Source organism: Spermophilus citellus (genome assembly GCF_964194105.1).
Source record: "Spermophilus citellus genome assembly, chromosome: X".
Lineage (NCBI taxonomy): Eukaryota > Metazoa > Chordata > Mammalia > Rodentia > Sciuridae > Spermophilus > Spermophilus citellus.
This window is the reverse complement of record NC_138190.1, coordinates 25,026,019-25,047,111: the sequence shown is the minus strand read 5'-3', so window position 1 is coordinate 25,047,111 and position 21,093 is coordinate 25,026,019. Positions and strand designations below refer to the sequence as shown.

General features: G+C 35.1%; 1 protein-coding gene across 4 annotated transcripts in view; it reads left to right on the top strand.

The window, feature by feature from the left end:
* Window positions 1–21,093, top strand: part of TAB3 (TGF-beta activated kinase 1 (MAP3K7) binding protein 3) — a 57,501-nt gene that overhangs the window by 11,162 nt on the left and 25,246 nt on the right. Inside the window, exons 2-3 of one of the 4 annotated variants that reach the window (XM_081277787.1) lie at window positions 8,595–8,692; window positions 12,209–12,296. The exons of 2 other annotated variants lie outside the window; for them this stretch is intronic. The gene's annotated coding sequence lies outside the window, so the exon portion shown is untranslated. The remainder of the gene's footprint in view (window positions 1–8,594; window positions 8,693–12,208; window positions 12,297–21,093) is intronic. One more of the 4 variants, XM_081277788.1, reaches the window with a different exon arrangement.

The following is a 21,093-nucleotide window of genomic DNA, read 5'->3' as shown; positions in this document are numbered from 1 at the left end:
ATAAAATTAAGGAAGTTTCATTCTGTTTTTATTTTGCTAGGAGCTTACATCATGAATGGATATTGGATTTTAACAGATGCTTTGCTAATGTTAAAATAACTGTATGATTTTGTTTCTCAAATTAAATTACATTGATTGATTTCCTATTACTAAATCAGCTTTGAATTCTAGAAATAAACCCACTTTGGTCAATATCACATTTTTGTTTAATTTTATTTTGGAGTTTTAGATCTTTGCCCATGAATGAGATTGACCTTTAGTATTGTTTTCTTATACTGTCCTTGTCAGGTTTGGGTAGCCTTATAAAATGAATTAAAGAATATACTTGTTTTTTATTCTCTGGAAGAGATTATGTTAAGATTTATTTTATAGCCAGGTGCAGTGGTGTATGCTTGTAATACTGGCCATTTGGGATGCTGAGGCAAGAAGATTACAAATTCAAAGCTAGGCTCAAAAACTTTATGAGGCACTAAGCGACTCAGCAAGACCCTGTCTCTAAATAAAATATTTTTAAAAGGCTGGAGATGTGGCTCAGTGTGTGAGTGCCTTTGGGTTCAATATCCAGTACCAAAAATAAAATAAATAAAGTGTGCAGTTATTAGTTTTTATTATTTTTCAAAATTGTACATCTATCACCACAGTCAATTTTATAATATTTTTATCATCCCCCAAAGAATCTGTGCACCTGTTAGTAGTCGTTCTTATCTTCTCCCCTTCCCATCATCGTTAGTTAGGTAATCACAAGTCTCTTCATTTCTGTAGACTGGCCTATTCTGAAATTTTCATATAAATGGAATCATGCAAACAACCAGACTTAGCATAATGTTTTCTAGGTTCACCTATGTTGTAGTATGTATCAATACTTCATTTGTTTTTATTGCCAAATAGTATTCATTGTATGCATATACCACATTGTATTTATTCATCAGTGATGGACATTTGGGTTGTTTCCCTTCTGGAATATTATTTATAACACTGCAGTGAACATTTGTGTACAGATTTTTGTCTAGCCATTTGTTTTCATTCTCTTGGTACTTTTTAATTCTTAATACTGGATATATGAATCTTTTTTCCCCTCTCTCCTTTTTTTTTAAATTTTGAGACAGGGTCTTGCTAAGTTGCTGGGACTGGCTGTGAACTTGGAATCCTCCTGCCTCAGTCCCCTGAGCCACTGGAATTACAGGCATGCACCACTGTGCCCAGTCCTTCTCTTTTTAATGAATAATTTCACTAGAGGTTTAGCAGTTATAATGGTTTTCCCCAAGAACTTTCAACATTGTTGATTCTTCTATATGCATGTTTTTCTGTCTTGTTAAGATTTGTTTTTATATTCATTTTCCTTTTAGTTCTTTAGGGATTTTTTTTTTTTTTTTTGCTTTTTTCCTTTTCCCTAACTAATGGAGATGGGTAGTTAGGTATTAGTTTGCATCCTTATTTCCTTCCTGACACATTTAAAACCACATTTCACTTTCAAGTGTAGCTTTACCAGCATCTTGTGATTTTTGATATGTAATCGTTTCATTATTTATTTCATATTTCTAATTTCCACCCTATTTTTTAATCTATGGGTTATTCAAAAGTGTCTCTTAATTTCTAATAATAAGAGAATTTTCTATGTATTTTTTGTAATTGGTTTGTGGCTTTATCACACTTTAAAGAACTCCCTTGAGTGATTTTAATCTTTTAAAATTTCTTGAGGCTTACTTTTGGCTCAGCAAGTAATCAAATTTTTTTTAAATACGTAAGCATTTGAAAAGCATATATTCTGTAGTTTTTAGATACAGCCTTCAATGTATGCCCAATCATGAAGCATGTTAATTGTGTTGTAGCTCGATCTCTACTAATTTTTTTAGTCTGTTTATTCTTTCAACTATCTTTCGCTGAGAGTGATATCTTAAAATCTGCCAGCATGACATCGATGCATGTGTATTTCTCCTAGTAATTTTTTAACTTTTGCTTTATACATAATTGGAGGCCATTTATCAAGTGCATGCAAATTTAGTTTGTTCTGGTGAATTTAAACCTTTTATCATTATGGAGTGACTTTTTAAAGAATGTATTTTATCTATCTATATCTGTATCTATCTATCTATATATATACACACACATACATATATATTTTTTTAGTTGTCGATGGACTTTTATTTTATTTATTTATATGTGGTTCTGAGATTCAAACCCAGTGCCTCACACATACTAAGGAAGCACTCTACCACTGAGCCACAACCCCAGTCCCTAGAGTGACTTTTTAAAATGATGCTTTTCTAAATATCTATTTTATCTGAAACTAGTATAGTTATGCCATCTTTATTTTGGCTGTTTGCATGATACATACTTTTCTATTACTTTTAACCTTTCTGTGTTCTTATGTTTCAGATGGGTTTCCTGAAAATAGCATATACATTTGCAGATTTCTTTTTGTTAATCCAGTGTTATAATCATTCTCTTTTTGTAACATTCAGTCTATTTAAATTAAATTTAAATTTAATGTAATTACTGGTATTTGGGAACTAAGTGGAACATTACATTTTTATTCCTCTAACTCTGCTGTTTCCTTTTTTCTTCCATTGATTTATTTTTATATTAGCTTTTTCCCTTTATTTAAGGCTCAGATATCACATATTTGTTTCTATTCCATTTGTGTGTGTGATTACCATAGAATTACAGTCTTCTTCATCATTGTCATCTCTTGCTTCTTCATAATTATTCTTTTTTAATAGTTATCACCCTGGAATAACTAGTCGAGCATGTATCCCTCACTTATCAAAGTCTGGTGTTGAGGTACTTTTACCTTCCTCCTGGTTGAAGTAAGTACATTAAAACACCTCCGTTCCCTTTACCTATCTTTTGACATATGTGCTATTTTTTTTAACCTGGAATTTATTTCTGTATATATTTTAAACACCACAAGACATTTTTCTAAAATCAGTGTCCCATAGATTTTTTTACATGCTCATTTATACCTTTGTAGTTCTTCATCCCTTTCTGCATTTATGACACTCCCATCTTGGGTCAGTTTTCCTTTGTGCTGATTTCTTAGTATCCACTGAATGTTAACTCTGTTTTTATTTGAGATGTATTTCAGTTTCAATCTTGAAGAATATTTTCTCTGCAGTGGAATACTAAATTGACAATTCTTTTCTTTTTTTTTAATCTTTATTTTATTTATTTTTACGTGGTGCTGAGGATCGAACCCAGGACCTTGCACGTGCTAGGCAAGCACTCTACCGCTGAGCTATAACCCCAGCCCCAACAATTATTTTCTTTTTGCTCCTCTTATAGTTTTCATTTTTACTGTTGAAAATTAAGCTGTCAGTCTACCTGTTGTGTCTTTGAAAGTAGTTTTTACCTTCTAAGGATGCATTTAATTTTTCCTTTTTTGATTTTTCAGCTAGGAATTCATTAAGATTGTTAAGTCTGTGGTTTGGCGCTTTTCATCATTTTTGGAAAATTTTCATATATGAAAATATTGCTTCTGCTCCATTCTCTCTTTTCCTTCTGTGATTCCAATTAACTATTGGATATGGGACCATCTCACTGAATCCTAATGTTTCTTACATCCCTCTCTCGTCATTCTGAGCCCTTCTTCAATCTGTCTTTTGGTTCATTGTCTCAACTGTGTCAGCTGTTAAATCTGTTCCTTGAATTAATTTTAATTTTTTACATTTTTTAGTAACAATTACTCTGTTCCTTTTAAGATCCATAATCATATGCTGTATAACATTTCCACCAATGATTGACCACACATAAGATGGAGGTTCCTTAAGAATATATTGCCTTGTGATATTGTAGCCATCTTACTTGGTACCCTATGTAATATTTGCACAACGGTGCATGTCTCAAAACATATGCCATTAAGTGACACAACTGTATTTTGTCACTTTTTATGGTTTCTAGTTTGTTGCCAAGGTTTTTCTGTTTTGATATTATCTTCAACATAGTAAGTAATTTAAAATCAATGCCTGATTAAGTCCAATACTTGTAGCCCCTGTGGTTCTGTTTTTGTTATTGTTTCTTTGGCTTTTGGTCATCTTCTCTTGTCTCCTCGTGTTCTAATTGTTTGCTGGGCATTGTATATGGAATTTTATTTGAGAAATCATTTGAAATGATACATTTCATAAAGAAGTGTGTGTGTGTGTGTGTGTGTGTGTGTGTGTGTGTGTGTGTGTGTGTTTCATTTGCTTGAGAGAACCCAGGATTACTTAATCAAATCACACCTTTCCTGGGTCAGCCACATGACTCAAGATCATATTACATTCAGTGTATGTACTGATTCATTTTTAGTTTACCCTTATTTCTAAGCTCTTCAAGGATTCCAACCTGAAGATGTGAGAAGGGGCTTTTTCCCCTTTGTCCCTCTGGTCTGTCAGACTGGCTGTGTTGGCAGCTTTTCATTGCCGTGACTAAAATACCTGACAAGAACAACTTAAAGGAGGAAAGATTTACTTTGACTCAGAGTTTGAGAAGTTTCAGTCTTTGTCAGTCTGCCAGTCTGTTCCATTGCTCTTGGCTTGAGGTGAGACAGAACATTACTGTGGAACAGGATGGCAGAGGAAAGCTGTCAGCTATGGCAGTCTGGGGGTGGGGGCAAGGAATAAGTTTTATCCCCAGTAACACACTCTTAGTGACCTACTTCCTCCAACCACACCCCATCTGCCTATAGTTTCCACCATTTCTTAGTTGTCCATTCAGCTGTCAGTGTATTAATCCACACATGTGTTCAGAACTCTCATGATCCACTCACTGCCCATATTACCCACCTCTGGACATTGTTGCACTGGGGACCAAGTAAGTCCTCAACATACGAACTTTTGAGGGACATTCAAGAGCCCAACTGTCAGATACATTTGAACCTCTGACTTCCTCTTTTAGATTGCTCAGCTTACCTTTTTGAATTTCAGTCCTTTAATGAATCTGAAAGCACTGTCCTGTTAATTCTTTGACCCTTTGAAGAAAGTCATTACTTATATTTTGTCCAACTCTGTTACTTATCTCAATGGGAGGGTTGATTCAAATTACCTCATATTCTATAACCAAGGTAGGGAGGCTTCTTGTTGGCTCTTTATGGGCAGAATTTATTTACAAAGGCAGTGACTTTATCACTCTTTTTTAAGACCTGAGACTTGTTCCCTAGTTCCATATGAGCTTTGTTTTAAAGAGTTTATTTACTCGTGTAATTATGTACATTTTTATTTAAAAGCTACATATTCTGTCTATTTATATAAATGTAAGTACATTATTTTGTGATTAGTCAGCAACATTTTGAGCCTCTAAAACCTTGGATAATTTTTAGACCTTAACCAATGGATAAATTTACTGAAATGTCGGTTACAGTGGTCTAAAATGATTCTCATAATATGAAATATCTTTTAATTGCTATTGAAATTAGTATGCATAATATCAACTAAGTTTCCCCCCTCTAATTGAAAAGAATATTTTTTTTAGTTATCTGTTTACCCTTATGACTTCTTAGTATACTTGTATGTGGGTATAATATATATCTGCCCTTGTGAAATAGAAGAAAGAGGCAGTTCTGATGAGATTCTTAAATTTGCTGCCATATGAGAGCTCTCAACCTAATGAATAAATATGGTACATTATCAGTTATAAACTTTTTCCTTTTATGTAAATTAATTCCCATAGGAGCCTCTGAAGTAAGTATGTGATAATTAGGTGTGGTTTTAAGCAAAGGATTAGGAAACAGGGTCTGAGAGCTGAAGTAACTTGCCTGTTGTCCCACACCTGGCGAATTGTGTATGTTCTTTGTCTATTATTATTACACATTTTATTTCAGCTATAATGACCTACAGACGCTCACTGACTCCAAGTTTTATCATTCTATGCTTTCTTCTTTCTGTAAACCATGTATCATGACCCCATGACTCATGTCCTAAAGATAGAGACAATTGGGAGAATATTTCTTCATATCCCATTCTCACTGTCCCCCACCACACCTCATTTCTAGAACATAGTCCCACTGGCTCTGAATTTGTCAACCTCTGCCCTGTTTGAAAGCTTGCTTTGTCACAAGTCTTCTTTCATCCCTACATGTATAGTTCCCTTTCCTCTCTTCAGATATGCCTCCATTTTCCAGTTCCAACAAAATTGCCTCTTTTTTATCTAATGCATTTTCTGTCTTTTATGATTAATGTCATACTTCTTTACTAACTTCATTCCTGGATACCTTCTGTAAGTCTTTCTTTTTTGCTTCTTCAATCACTCTTGATGAAATCCTAGCCAAAATCTTGTTAGCTCTGTCCTTCTTAGACTTAGGGCCAAAAGCTGACCCACCTCAGACCCCTTTCCCAGCAATAGAGTCCGTGCTCCTGTACATTCTTGTTTTCAACATTCTTGCTACTCCTTTGAATGATAGCCTCAAAGAGTTAGTTATCTTACATTAGACCTGTGACGTCAAATGCCCTTATTTAATTTGGAGCATATTCAGTTACTACATGTTTTGGGGTATAAGAATGCCTCCTCCTAAAATTTAGTATCACTCCATTTTTTTCTTGAGAACTATTTCCTTTATCCCTAAGGATTCTTTTGTTTTGAAAGTTCATTCATCAGATTTTTCCCCTGTCCTACTCACAAATCTCTCCTGCCTTGAAATGTTGATAGAACTGAATTTCCTCATGTAGGACATTTGTATCTTCACTCTTTTTATTGTTTAATCTCTCATCTTTTCTTTTGTCTGTATAATTTTTGTTCAGTAAGCTTGTTTTACTGAATCTGTAACTACCTTTGTGAACTTTCTCATCAGGATTCCAGAGAGTGCACTTCTTAACCAGCTCAAGAGATGGTTCAAGACTGGGCATGGCCTTCATACTTCTTGCTTTATCACTTATTGTAGTTTTCAATAAATATTTAAATTAAATGGTGTTGGTATTTTAAAGGTTTTTACCTCTGGACTGGCTGAAGAACCCTCTTAATAGCTTTATATCTCTAGCAAATATTTGGAATATACTACTTTTTTCTCCTTAAAGGACTATAGTGTCTTCTAGTTCATTACTTTTAACTTTTGAGCATTCCAAATATACACAAATAAAAAGTTCACTGAACTTCTGATGTTGTAGTTATCAACAGTTCACTACTTGTTTCATCATCTCCTTACTCCTTTACTTTTGCTGAGAATTTAAAGCATATCTAAGATATAATTTCACCTCTAAATTAATATGCCTCTAAAACAAAACATTTTTACATAACTGCAGTGTTCTTATCATATATAGCACATCTAATAATAATTCCTTAATAACATAGACAACACTTCAGTCCGTATTCAAGTTCCCTCAGTTAAATCTCTCTTTATTCTCTTGTAAACTATACCAACCCTCTCTGCTTTTATTCATGCTCACATGTCCATTCTTGGGGTGTGTTAACTTGTTCCTTTATCCTTTGTATTTTATGTGGACTGACAATTAGAACTATATGCTTAATTTCTTTCAGATTATACTTTCTTAGGGGAATAAATAAGAGTACTTGCTGTCATTTCATATTATGTCTCATCCAGAGGCATGTAATGTCTGATCATTTCACTTTTTAAATATATCCATGATTTATCAGAGGGTTCAGGTGGACAGCTTGATGTTTTCATGAAGCCCAACTTTTCACTTAGTGCTCTTATTATTTATTGATTATGAGTAAGTGAGTTAGTTACCTAATTAAAGTTTGCAAAGTTGTGATTATTCTAATTTGCTCACTTCTGGCATTATTAGCTGAAATTTTTCTAGATGGTAGAATTTTTTTTTCCTTTTTCACTAGGACTATTTGGTTAACATGAAATATCTAGTCAGTTCTTGAGCTAATAAAATCCCTAATTGGGAAACTGAAGACTCTGCTTTCCTCTTTTTAAACTAAAATGGTATTAGTTTATTTATGATTATAACAAATTAACTTTTTTCCTTTTTCAGGGAGTTAAAGTCATTCCTGAGTGGTAGATTAGTGATTTAGTGGGCCAAATTATGGGAGAGTTTCCCAGTCCTGAGTGAGCAATTGTCATTCTCTTGAGGCATAGGATAGCAGAGAAAATAACAGTAAGAAAAGATGGTATAACTTCTTTAATGCTACTGGCTTGCAGTGAGGGTGTGGTACTTGCTTGAAGTGTGGGAATTTAAAAAGTCCTGTGCTTAACCAGAGACAAGTCAGTTTCATTGTGGAGTCATTTAAATTTTAAAGACCTAGGGCCCTAAAAAGGGCTCCAGCACAGTTTTGTAATCAAACTCATTAAATTTTAATGACTAGTATATCTTGGGAAGCTGCAGGGACCCCTGATGATTTGCCAGGGATATAACTAAAGCTCCTCTTGCTAGCTTTCTCTAAAGGCAGAATTTCAGCAAACCTTTATTGTGCCCTCTGCCATTTGGAGCTCTGCCTTAGGCATTAGAGGTGACTGAGAGGGAAGCAGAGTGGCTCAGGCAGCCAGGATAATTTTATCTTAGCATTCATTAAATATAAACTTCATTCACTGAAATTTCATGTAGGAAAATGACTGCTTGCATTTTAATGACCTTTTATTTGTACAGTGTATCACTTGCTCATGCTTTCATTTTTAAACTGTTCATAGTTGGAATCTAAAATCTTTAGTTTTCATTTTTTAGGACCGTGTCTTCAGGTTTTCTTCACTTCATCGTGAATTGTAGCACATCAGACTACACAAGGTGTCTTAGTTGAAGTTTCATCAGTTGTAAAATTAGAGGTAAGAAATGTATATGTCTTTTTTGAAAACGAATGTATGTTGCTGTTAATAAGTTTCATGTTTACACCCCTCCACTGTCCAGTCTTCTCCCCTCCGTTTACTCAAGAGCAAGAGAAAAAGATGATGTCCATGCAATTTCATTTGTGTAGATAATAGGCCTTAAATCAGGATGCTAAGCAGCTGCTACTCACTCTTTAGCAGTAGGAGGTACAAGTTCTTTTGATAATTCATTTGCTATTACAAACCTCACCAGAGAATGGAAGGTAATTTAGCAGTTGGTTTTGAATAAAAGAGGCTAATCCTGCCCAGAGACCAGATCCCTTGTTGGTTGGAGCAGTGGATCTTGAAAGATATCCCCCAATAAATAGCTATCCCCCCACCAAAAATAACTGCACATGTGTGTATATGCAGATTTTCCAGCTTCCTAGTTTGTTTGTTTTTTTGTTTTGTTTTGTTTTGTTTTGTTTGTGGTGCTGGAGATTGAATCCAGGACCTCATGCATTCTAGGCAAATGCTCTACCATTGAGTTACATTCCCAGCCCTTTTTATTTTGAAACAGTGTCTCATTAAGTTGCCCAGGCTAACCTCAAACTTGTGATCCTCCTGTCTCACCTTCCCAAGTAGCAGGGATTACAGATATGTGCCACGGTGCCTCCCCAGCTTTCTAGTACTTTTTGTAATTTTTTAATTCTCAAATTTATGTTCAATATCTAAATTGAACAGATGGTTAATCTACTGTTATTATGAACAAATAAGGGCATTGTAATGATAGTTCTTGCTTTGGGCCATTGGCAGATCTGTATCAAGAAAAACTGAGAATATAGACTTTGATTTCTAGATAGTGTGTTTTTCCACCTTATGAAAATGTTCCTGCTCTTTTAAATGTCTATGTCCTAGTATATTAACACACATTGGTGTGTGTTGTAAATTAAGCACTGGACAAGATGTTATGTGGCCTGTTCAGTTCATCTTTTTAGCAAGTTTACAAACCTTACTAGCCTTCAGTTATCTTATTGTATAAAACAGAGGTTTACATTGGGATTGGGCTCAGGGTTTTCTAGCTTTAGCATTATTGACATCTTGGGCCCGGTAATTCTTTGTCAACAGGGACTACGGACTTTAGGAGCATCCTTGGCCTCTTCCCACCAGATGTCAATAGAACCACTCTCCAGTATGACAACCAAAAATGGCTCTAAACATTGCCAAATGTCCTTTATAGGGCAAAATCATCCTGGATTGAGAACCACTGGGTTAAATGATGTATTAGAGTTCCTTGCAGCTTCATAATTCTGTTGTTTTTATTAAAACAAAAACCAAAACCTTCTCTTTGCAATCCAGCTTAGATGTCATCTCTTCCATGAAGTTTTCCTCAGATTGCTTCCTCTTTGTCCTACCTTAATTCTTTTTTGAGTACTTATAGAATTTAACACCACTCTTCTATAACGACTAGTGTGTTTCTCTCATTTTAGGGCATGGGTCTCCTGTATTTCTCAGCTCAGATTTTATTATATGAACAAACAGTGAATTCAGGAATATCATCAGATTAGAAATTGTTAAATAAATGGTTTCAAATGGCATTTTTGTTAATCTTTCAAACACTTCCACTAGGAAATTCCCACCGAATTTGAATTTCTGGGTTAATGAAACCAATTACCCACTTTTTTGATTTTTTTAGATAGATTAGCTGACAGGAGCTTCCTATATGTATGTGAGAGATCTACACAAACACATCTAGACTGAGAGAAAGAAAATCACACAAAAATTCATAACAGAGTTGAGCTGTTTCAGTTTTTATATCTAGAGGGCTCTAAAATAATTCTACTTTATTAATCAGTTAGCTTCCATCTACTCAGAAATAAGTAAATAGGAAAGGTAGTAAATATTTTTTTTTTACGTACCTCTCACCTTACATTATTCCTCACCATATTCTAAATATTTCTCAGAGCAACCCAGAGTAGTAATACATTTTAACCATGGCCTAGTGCATATGCATATACCTGAAACAAGATTTTTAAATTAGTATTATCGTTACTATGTATGTAACATTTTGATGCTCTTTTGTTTCTTTCCTTTTTTTTCTTAAAGAGTGGTCATCATCAGTAAATTTATTATATAATTTAGTAAAAGGTCACAACCCAGCGTTTGAAAAACATTATTAAGTAATAAAATGTAGAGATAATCTACCTCTGGTTTATGTCACTAATAGGTTTTCCTTTCTTTTTAAATAATGTCACTTAAGAATTGACCCAACAAAGACATTGTAACATCTTAACCAGAACAAATTACATTTCCAATTAAAGTCCTATATTTTGTCATTTATTCTGAGTATTTAGTATGTACAAGGTACTGTCGTCAAAAGAGTATATTTGGTTCTTGTTCTCAAGATTTATGTTGATAAAACCTAGAGGAAAATTAAGTTAATAAATATATTGTTTCAGTTCCTAAAAGAGGTAATAAATACAAAGTGATCTTTATAGGTGTTAAGAAAGGGAGAAAGCTGTGCTAATTGAGGTTCATGATAGAAAAATAACATGATTGTGTGATAGATTTTGCATTGTCATATCAGAAAGTGGAAAAAGATATTATGCATGGTAGAAACAGTATTCAGATAGGTGTGCAGTACTTTTGTCTCATACTTGAAGTTTATTTTTTGTATAATAGGATAAAGTGAGAAGTTAACAAATACTAAAAAAGCATATAAAATGCTGAAAATATAGGTTATAAACAGGGTATGTAATTTTAGCTCTATGGTGGTTGTAACATGAAGTTTACCCAGTAGATTAGTTAGAAACTTGTATGCATGATAGCTCTGATATAAGCCAATATTTACCCTAAAATGATTACATTAATATTGAATTACTAGGTTTACTGAGATTGCAGATAACCTCCAAATGGTGGAGGGAGTATGCCCATCTGTCAAAATAAGTGAATAATTTTACTATTCTATATAAATTGCTTTTCACGGGACAAAAACAATTTGTATAGTATTCAGCCTTTAAAAAATGTTATATACTATTTCACCTATGCAATTACAAACTATGTGCTTACGTCATAGGCTCAGGCATAATCATTTGTAAATAGGAGGCTCAGCATGTAAGTTACAACCAAATGCCACAAAAACCTTGAGAAAATAAGCAGTAGACTATGTTTTTGCCTTTTTGATCTGTGACTTTCTTCTATGGAGTATACAGAATTTAATTACTATGGAAGATTTTTTTTTGGGGGGGGGGGGGCTATGAATTGAACCCAGGGCCTTGTGCATGCAAGGCAAGCACTCTACCACTGAGCTATATCCCCAACCCCACTATAGAAGATATTTTTGATCTAAAATGATCTAAAAGAAAAGTGGAAGATTTCGCTTATGATGATACTTAGGAAAGAGCCACCAGCCATAAAAGTGTGGTCTAGCATTCTGTCTGCTGTTACTTTAAGGCACCAGACCTTTACTAGTTTTTGTCATTTTCCATATTGAGTTGGGAAGTTAACAAAAAGATAATTATCTTTTCATTTTTGCAGATTTGTAGACTACTGAAAAGAAGGCATTTTCAGAGCCAGAGATGTGAACTTAAAAACTCCTGGGCCAGGGTTCACAGACCATATTGAGGTATATTTTTCTTCCTAATTTTAAACACTTTTTTAAGTAATAGTTTTATTTTTACAGCAAAATTGAGAAACTGGTATGGTGAGTCCCCATAGATCCTATACATAGTTCCCAGTATTATTAATACCCTATGTTAGCTTGATGCATTTGTTACAATTAATGAACCAATACTAAACTATTTTAATTAACTAAAATCCATATTATTTGGATTTCCTTAGTTTTTAATCTGATATTTTTTGGTGTGGTTCAAGATTCCATGTAGGAAACCACATCACATTTGGTTATTTTGTCTCCTTAGGCTTCTCTTGGCTGTGACACTTTCTTAACTTTCCTTGTTTTTAATGACCTGGACAGTTTTGAGGAGTACTGATCAGGCATTTTTAAGAATATGCCTCAGATGGGATTACTTAGATGTTTTTCTCATTGTTAGAATAGAGTTATGGATTTTTGAGAAGACCACAAGATTAAGTGCCTTTTGACATTCTTATCCCATCATATCCAAAGTACATACTAACAACAGTGCACATTTACGAAGTGGGAAGGTATGCTCCTCTTCCTTGGATAAATGATCCACATAAATTATTTGGAATACTTCAGTGTCAAGAGAGAGATTCATCTTCCACCTGCCCATTTATTTAATCATTTTTTATATCAGTATGGGTTTGTGGATATTTATTTTACAGCTTGAATTATAATCTAATACTATTTTATTTGTTTTGATGTTCCAGTTTTTCCAGCTTTGGCCATTGGGAGATCCTTCAGTTAGCTCCTGTGTTGTTTTGTCATGTCCCCATGATCGTGGATTTTTTTTTTCTTTTTAGAAATACATGACAGTAGAATGCATTTTGACATATTATACATACATGAAGTATAACTTATTCTAATTATGATCCCATTCTTGTGGTTGAAATAATGGGTAGTTTTGTTTGAGTACTTCCATACTCTCTGATATTACAAGATGCTTCAGGCTTATCTTGTATATTTCCTGACCCAGTTCTAGAATCAGCCATTTCTCTATAGGGCCCTGGTTCCTTTTATTAGAGAATGCTGTTAGAAAACTGGGGTATTGTTCCTTCTTGCCTTTCTTGGCTGGAATTCTGTGCGTTTGCTACCTACATATTTATGCATGTCTATAAACATTTCTGTGTATAGGTTGCAATTGACAAATAAATATTCATTTGGGGTGATGTTACAGTTAAATGATATCTGATTATGCTTCTGTTTCTTGGGGGTTATATTTAATTTGAAAATGTTTCAGTTCTATTTTAATATAAACATTATTTGGGTCTCATTTCTCTTTTTAGAATGTAACAATGAGATAGATGTAGTGAATATTGTGATGATTTCAAAATGGTTTCCACTGTAATGAATATCCTATAAGATGATTGTTTTTGAAAGTATTTGGAAGGTTGTTGGGCATGGTGGCACACGCTTGTAATCCCAGTAGCTCAGGTGGCTGAGGCAGGAGGATCGAAAGTTCAAGGCCAGCCTCAGCAACTTGGGGAGGCCCTAAGCAACTTGGCAAGACCCTGTCTCAAAATTAAAAAAATTTAAAAAGCTTGGGTGGGGCTCAGTGGTAGACTGCCCCTGGATTCAATCCCTAGTACCAAAAAAAAATATTATTCGGAAGACTCATTTAGGGAAAATAGCAATTATTATTTCCTAACCTGTTGTTATTTGGTAGCACTCTTAATATATGAACAAAAAGTAATCTTGAAATTGGAACTCTAACCCTCTGTCAGTGAAAGCTTATGCTCCAGTATCAGCCACAGCTTGTTGCTATTTAACTGGAAAAATTCATATTCTAGTACAAATATTCTTCTGTTTAAAAGCAAGGCTTGCTTTATCCTCTCTTTAATAGTTATGACATCATCAAATTCTTACCAGGTAGCCAGCAGTACAAGAGAATAATGGTTAAAAGTTTAGACTTCAAGTTTGTGTTCTAACTTTGCTACTTGTTAACATTGTGACAGTAGGCAAATTTTTTACTGTCTCTGAGTCTCAAATTTTCTCACTTATATAATGTGAATGATATTATTAGCTCTCTCATGGGATTATTTTGGGGATAAAATGAGATAAAGCACTTAGCACCATTATTGGTATGTAAATATTGTTTAGTTAATAGTATCTAAAATCAAATCCTCCGAAACAGGAAAACAATGGATAAAATTTAAAGCTTTATACTGGTATACATACTTGTTTTAGTTCAACAGTTATTACTAGGCTAGCCTAATCAGAAAAATGAATGGTTCTTTCATTTATTCTTAAAAGTTCTTCAAAACAAGACACACTTCAAACCTGTGAGATGGCATCTCACCAATGTTAACATGATAGCAATGATTATGAACTATTATTGCCATTAGGGGCTGCATGGGGCTTCTGGGATTTTATGGAAGGGGTCCGGGCAGCAAATTCCTTTCCTTGTCCTGAGACAATCTTTCATAATTATGCCCCAAATTATTGCCTCAATACTATGTCTTTGGACACATTAGACTAAACTGATACTTACCATAGTATCTTTAAACCTCTTTTAGAACACATTTCTGGTGTGACAGACCCAGCAGCTGTGTAAGTGAATGAAGCAAGGCCAGGCCTCAGTATCTAGGATCCCTAGGGAGTATAAGAACTAGGCAAACTGGAGCTGATTTGGCCTTTCTAAAAGGGGAGTGGTACCCTAGCTTCAACAAGTTGTTGCCAGTAGTTGCTAGATGGTCTGAATTTTCAGAAAAAAGTAGATATCTAAATTTTTATGTGAAGTTTTCTTATTTTAAAATGTAGCTCAACTTTTTTTTTTAAACACCACCAAGTCCAAACCAGGCAGTTCTGTAGGCTATGGGCTGGATTTGGCCCACAGACCATTGGTTTGCAACTTCTGATATAATTATTTTAGGAAGTGAGCTAAAATTCTGGCAGAGGTACAACACTCTGAGCCGTAATGGCATCATCCTATGTATTTCCTGAGCTCAGAAAAGGCTGTAGAAACAAAGCACTTAAGTGTCCACGTCATTTTCTCTCAAGTGTGGGGAATTGTATCAGAGCAGACCTGTAAGGGAACTTCCTCTGTGGGTGGAGAAATTCTTTGGGGAGAAATCCTAGCAGCTGCATTTTCAGAAGCAGAACCCACTCTGCCTTGTGGTGCTAGTACTCCTTGAATTAGGAGGTGGCTGCACAACTGAAGGAAGCCTCCGTGATGCCACTGCTGAGCCTAGTATCTGGTCCCTTCAGACATTGCCTTGCCTTCAAAAATTAGAGTTCCCACAAAGCTGACAAGCAATGATGGCTCAACCCTGCAGAATCTCTTGGTTCACTTGGCCCTGAACTATACGGTGATCATAGGGCTTAAACCTTCAGTATTTCTTCTTTCTTGATCTAGGGTTACTGCCCACACAGCTCCAGATTCCATCTGGGCTTCTTTAGTGGGGGTGTTTCAAGGGTGTCCCAGGAATTTGGTCACATTGGTGTAGGTACTGTTTGAGTCCTCTGCCTAGTTTTAAAGTGTCAAACCATCATTCAACAGTTTTAATATTGGGTTAAAAATAGCCCACTTTAATGTTAAAGTCAGTGTGTATTTTTCATAGTAACTGGTGCATAAATTGATATTTATGGATAAGAATAGAGTGTGTGCTTTGATCTGCATTGTGGCCAGATCTGTACAACACTATATGATAGACAACAGTATTTTCATTTTAGTTGTTTTCTATGGGACTAAACACAAAAATATAGTATTTTACTGTAAAATGTTAAGTGTTTTTAAAGGAAGCTGACTTGTTGGCTGGGATATTTTCTGTTTGTAAACTGTTGACTTAACCTCTTTGTGCACAAAAGGGAAATCACTTTTTAAAACATTTTAATGTTATATAATGTTTAAGAAATTAAGTTTATTTGAGTGCGTTATGTACTATGAAATACTAAATGATTATCCACATCAGTCAGTGCTTATGTGAGTGAATGTAGAGGGCAAAGTGCCAATCACTGTTAAGATTACATACATAATTCTTTAAGGAAAATATCAATTTTTGTAGGGAGGGTACTGGGGATTGAGCCCAAGGTCTTTACCACTGGGGCAACATCCTTTGCCCTTTTTATTTTATATTTTGAGACTTGGATTTGAGTGTCTTATTAAGTCGCTTAGGGTCTCTCTGAGTTGCTGAAGCTGGCCTTAAACTCACAACCCTCCTGTCCCAGCCTCCCAAGTTGCTGGGGTTATAGGCATGTGCCACCACCCATGGCTCTTTATCAGTTTAGATCCTATTTGTTGTGAAAAGTCAGCCTACTATTAATCATCTTTTCAGATAGTAATCATCTTATGGGTGTGCAAGTTGTTGGCTTTGATTTGAAAGATTCTTTAATATGATTTTTCAAATGTACATATAGGGTAACTTGTTCCCTTTATAACTGTTTTTTTGTGTGTCCTGAAAAAGCTAAATTTATTTGTTAAAGAATTCCTTCCCCCTCTCAACCCTCCACCTCCTCACATACCTATAACTCTTTATTTGGATGATAAACCGATGAGGGTTTGCTGTGTTTTTTACCCTGCTAGTGAAAGAAAGGCACTCATTATTGGGAATGTGTCTTGAGGATGTCCTTGGTATCTATCTACCAGTGAGTGATGTAGGGAAGACCACAGACTTTGGAAAAGACAGGCTTGGATTTGAGTCAAGAGTCTGCCATCTGCTCATTCTTTGAGTTCATTTTCTTATTTGTAAATTGGACATAATCATATGCTACTAATGACATAGTGGTTTAGTAAATGGTAGCTGATAATAGTGATAAAATTAACAGTAACTCTGGCCTTGGTGTAGTGCCTGAGATCTCTGGAGGCCGACAAAACTAAGAACCAGTAGCTCTGAGACATACAAAGCCTATGCTTTTGACATCTGAAACTTCTCTGTCCTTGTTGACTCTTGACATCTTTTCTTCTATCTGATAAAAAAACAATTATATTGTCCTTGTATTAAAGACTTTTAGGGTTGGGAAATTTTTTGGTGCCACTAGGAAATCTCAAGTTAAGACTTTGGGTACATGAGAAGCTCTTTACTGAAGCTTTGATTAAGTTGCCATGAGGTATTCTGAATATGGTCAGAACCTCAAATGTTAGGGATCATTTCCTGGTAGGGAAGTTATTTCTGTAAATACAAGTAGATTTGATTAGTCATTCTTGTTACTGATTTTTTTTTTCATTTCACCTAATGAATATATATTGAATACTTAGTCTGTGCTAGGTCCTGTGCCTCGTCGTTTGTATACCCTCAAAGGAGATACAAGTTAAGTATCCCTTATTCAAAGTGCTTGGAACCAGAAGTATTCCAGAGGTCATTTTTTTTTTTTTTAGATTTGAGAATATTTGCATAGGCTTTTTTGGTTGAATATCCCTAATATGAAAATCTGAAATGTTCCAAAACCCAAAAATATTTTGAACATTGCGTTGGTGCTCAAAAAGTTTCAGATTTTGGAACATTTTAGATTTTGGACTTTTGGATTAGGAATGCTCCACCTATATTGAATTAAGGAATCCAAGAGTTGTCTTAGTCTGTCATTTAAATGAAGATCCTAAAATTTTAGAGCCGTACTCTCTGGTACAATAGTTACTAACCATTGATGGGTACTGAACATTGAAAAATGTGAACAGTCTGAACTGAGGTGTGCTATTAGCATAAAATATACACTGGATTTCAAGAACTTAGTTTTACAAAAATAATGTAAAATATCAATAATTGTTATATTGATTACATGTTAAGACATTATTTTTATACACTAGCTTTAAATTAATTTTACCTATTTGTTTTTATGTTTTAATGTAGCCACTAGAGCATTTAAAATTGCTTTATATTTTTATTGGACAGTACTGCCTTAGAGCTTCAGTGACTTGGCAAGTGTACTTATCTAGCTGGGATTCCTTTGGTTAGTGCAAATTATAGATTGCTTTATTGTGAAAGTGGCAGGCAGTGTTTGTTTTGATCAAAAAGATCAATTATTAGGTGATATTCACGTGTAAAATTACTGAGGGTCTCTCTCAGCTGCCGAGGCTGAGGCAGGAGGATTGCAAGATCAAGGTCAGCCTCGGCAGCTGAGAGAGACCCTCAGTAATTTTAGCAAGACTCACTCTCAAAAAATAAAAAGTACAGGGCTGGGGTTGTGGCTCAGTGGTAGAGCACTTGCCTAGCACACGTGAGGCACTTGGTTCAATCCTCAGCACCACATAAAAATAAATAAATACAATAAAAAGTTATTTAAAAAATAAATAAAAATAAAAAGTACAGAGGATGAAGCTCAGTGCTAAAGCACCCCTGGGTTCAATTCCTAGTACCTCCTCCTCTCCAAAAAAAGAGGATTATTAAAACCCTGTTTCAGAAAAAAAAAGTTAAATAATTACTTAGGGCTTTGAAATAATTTGCATTTTAAATTAAAGCCTAGATGATTAATCTAGTAGAATCCCAGCATTTCAGATTTGGAATACTTTTGAAAGGGGCAAACTGGGAAAATATACCCATTGATATAGTGGCCAAAACTTATTTTTCTTTTTCCTAAGTATTTACAGTTTGCTGTATATAAGTGGTCTCTGCTCCCCCAGTATTTGTGAAAGGTTGGGTGGGGGACAAGTTAGGGAGACCAGGCATGGTGGTGCATGCCTATAATCCCAGCAGCTTGGGAGACTGAGATAGGAGGATTGGTTGCCTCAGCAACTTAGCAAGAACTTGTCTCTAAATAAAATATAAAAAGGGCTGGGGGTTTGGCTCAGTGGTTAAGGCTCCTGGGTTCAATTCCTGGTCCCCCCTCAAAGAAAAAAAAAAGGTTTATATATATATATACATTTCTTTAAATACAAATAATGTTTTATCAGGATGGTTTAGTACAGTCAATTCATCTTTTAATGTATTTGAGCAGATATTGGGGTTGGGCTGTGGAAATGCAGTAATGAATGAAGCATGGATCTTGAAAAGACTACAGGCTTTTTTTTTGGTATTTGGGTTTTTATCTTTTTGTTTTTACTTTTTATTTGTAAGTAATTTGAAACTCACAGAAATTGCAAAGATAAAAGTACAAAGAATACTGTGTAGCCTTTACCTAGATGCACATGTCAAAACATTTCCCTGTTTGCTTTATAGTTCGTTTCTTCTCTGTGTGTATATATGTATATATGCACGTTTGAGTCTGCACACATATATAAGATATATATTTTTCCTAACCTATTTGAGAATAAGTTGTATACCCTTTATCTCTAAAAGCTTCATTGTCTAATTCCTAAAATTAGGAATATTCCTGTATGCAGCCACAACAATTATCAATTCAGTACACTTACTACATTCAATATGAATAGAATACTTGTAATATACCATCCATATTTCATTTTTGTCTGTTGATTCGTTTTTTGTATGACATTTTTCCTGAACCTTAAGATTCAATTTAGGATCAGGTTAGTTTTAGTTGTCATGGTTTTGTTATTTTAACTTGGGACATTTTTCTGGCCTTTGTCATATATGACATTGGCATTTTTGAAGACAGCATTACCCAACACCACCACCCCCCTCCACCGCCCTCAATAACACACACATCCAGCACTGGGGATTGAACCCAGTGGTACTCTACCACTGCGTTTTTATCTCCAGCCCTCTTTTATTTTGAAATAGGGTCTTGCTAAATTGCTAAAACTTGCCTCAAACTTTTGATCCTCCTGCTTTAACCTCCCAAGGAGGTAGGATTACAGGTGTGTGCCACCACACCCTGCTCCTCCCCCCTTTTAAAAATAGAACATTTCTCTTTGGATTTGTCAGTTTCTTCATGAGTAGTTTTAGGTTATACATTCCTGACTGGAATACTATAAAGTGATGTATCTTTTTGAGGATGTCACATCTGGAGGTATATACTGTCTATCTAGCCCTCATTGGCGATATTTCATTTTGATCACACAGGCCTGGTGTTGTTCAGTTTATCCACTATCCATTCACTCCCTTCCAATTAACAAGCTTTGGAAAAACACTTGTGAGATCATGCATAATATATTCTATTCTTCATCCAAATTTCCCTGAGATTTAGCATCCATTGATGGATAATACTTACTTGAAGCAGTCTATACTGTGATGCCTGCAAAATGATTTTTTTCTGCTGCGGCTTTCTGCACATTTACCACTTGAATTCTACCGTCAGTAAGAATCCTCCCTTCTCTTCCATACACACACACACACACACACACACACACACACACACACACACACCTACACCTACCTATTTAACTATCTTTGGTATGAACTTGTGGAGTCCTCTTTTCCACAGACATACAATTCATTACTGTTCTTTATTTTGTTGTCCAAATTCTTACAGGTTTGACTGTTGGGAGCCTCTTCAGGCTGTCTTCCATTCCTTTTCACATGCTCTCATCATTTTTTGATTACTTCCCTACTCTCTGGCATAATAGCACGGTCCAGAAGATGCTGAAGTTTTATATGAGAGATTCTTAGGTATTCAGTTAGTTTTAGGCTAGTATGAGGGTAAGCACATCCTGCAGTGGTAGCACAGAAGGCTCTCTAGCTAATGTAGGCATGGCAGCAGGACTGGATGGCAGGATGTCAATGGGAGCCTCCTTAGAGGAGGTTATACCACAGTTGACAAGTACAGGACCAGCAGGACTTGGAGAAATAGGGTGGTTGGGAGGGAAGATAGAAAACATTTCTGGCAGATGTCCCGTTGTGTCATCTGTGACTTTTCAGACATCAAAATAATTATTGTGCTTTAAAGGAGTGAAATAGCCCTTGGAAAAACATGAGTGATTATGCCTAAGTATATTCTCTCAAGGCTAAAATAA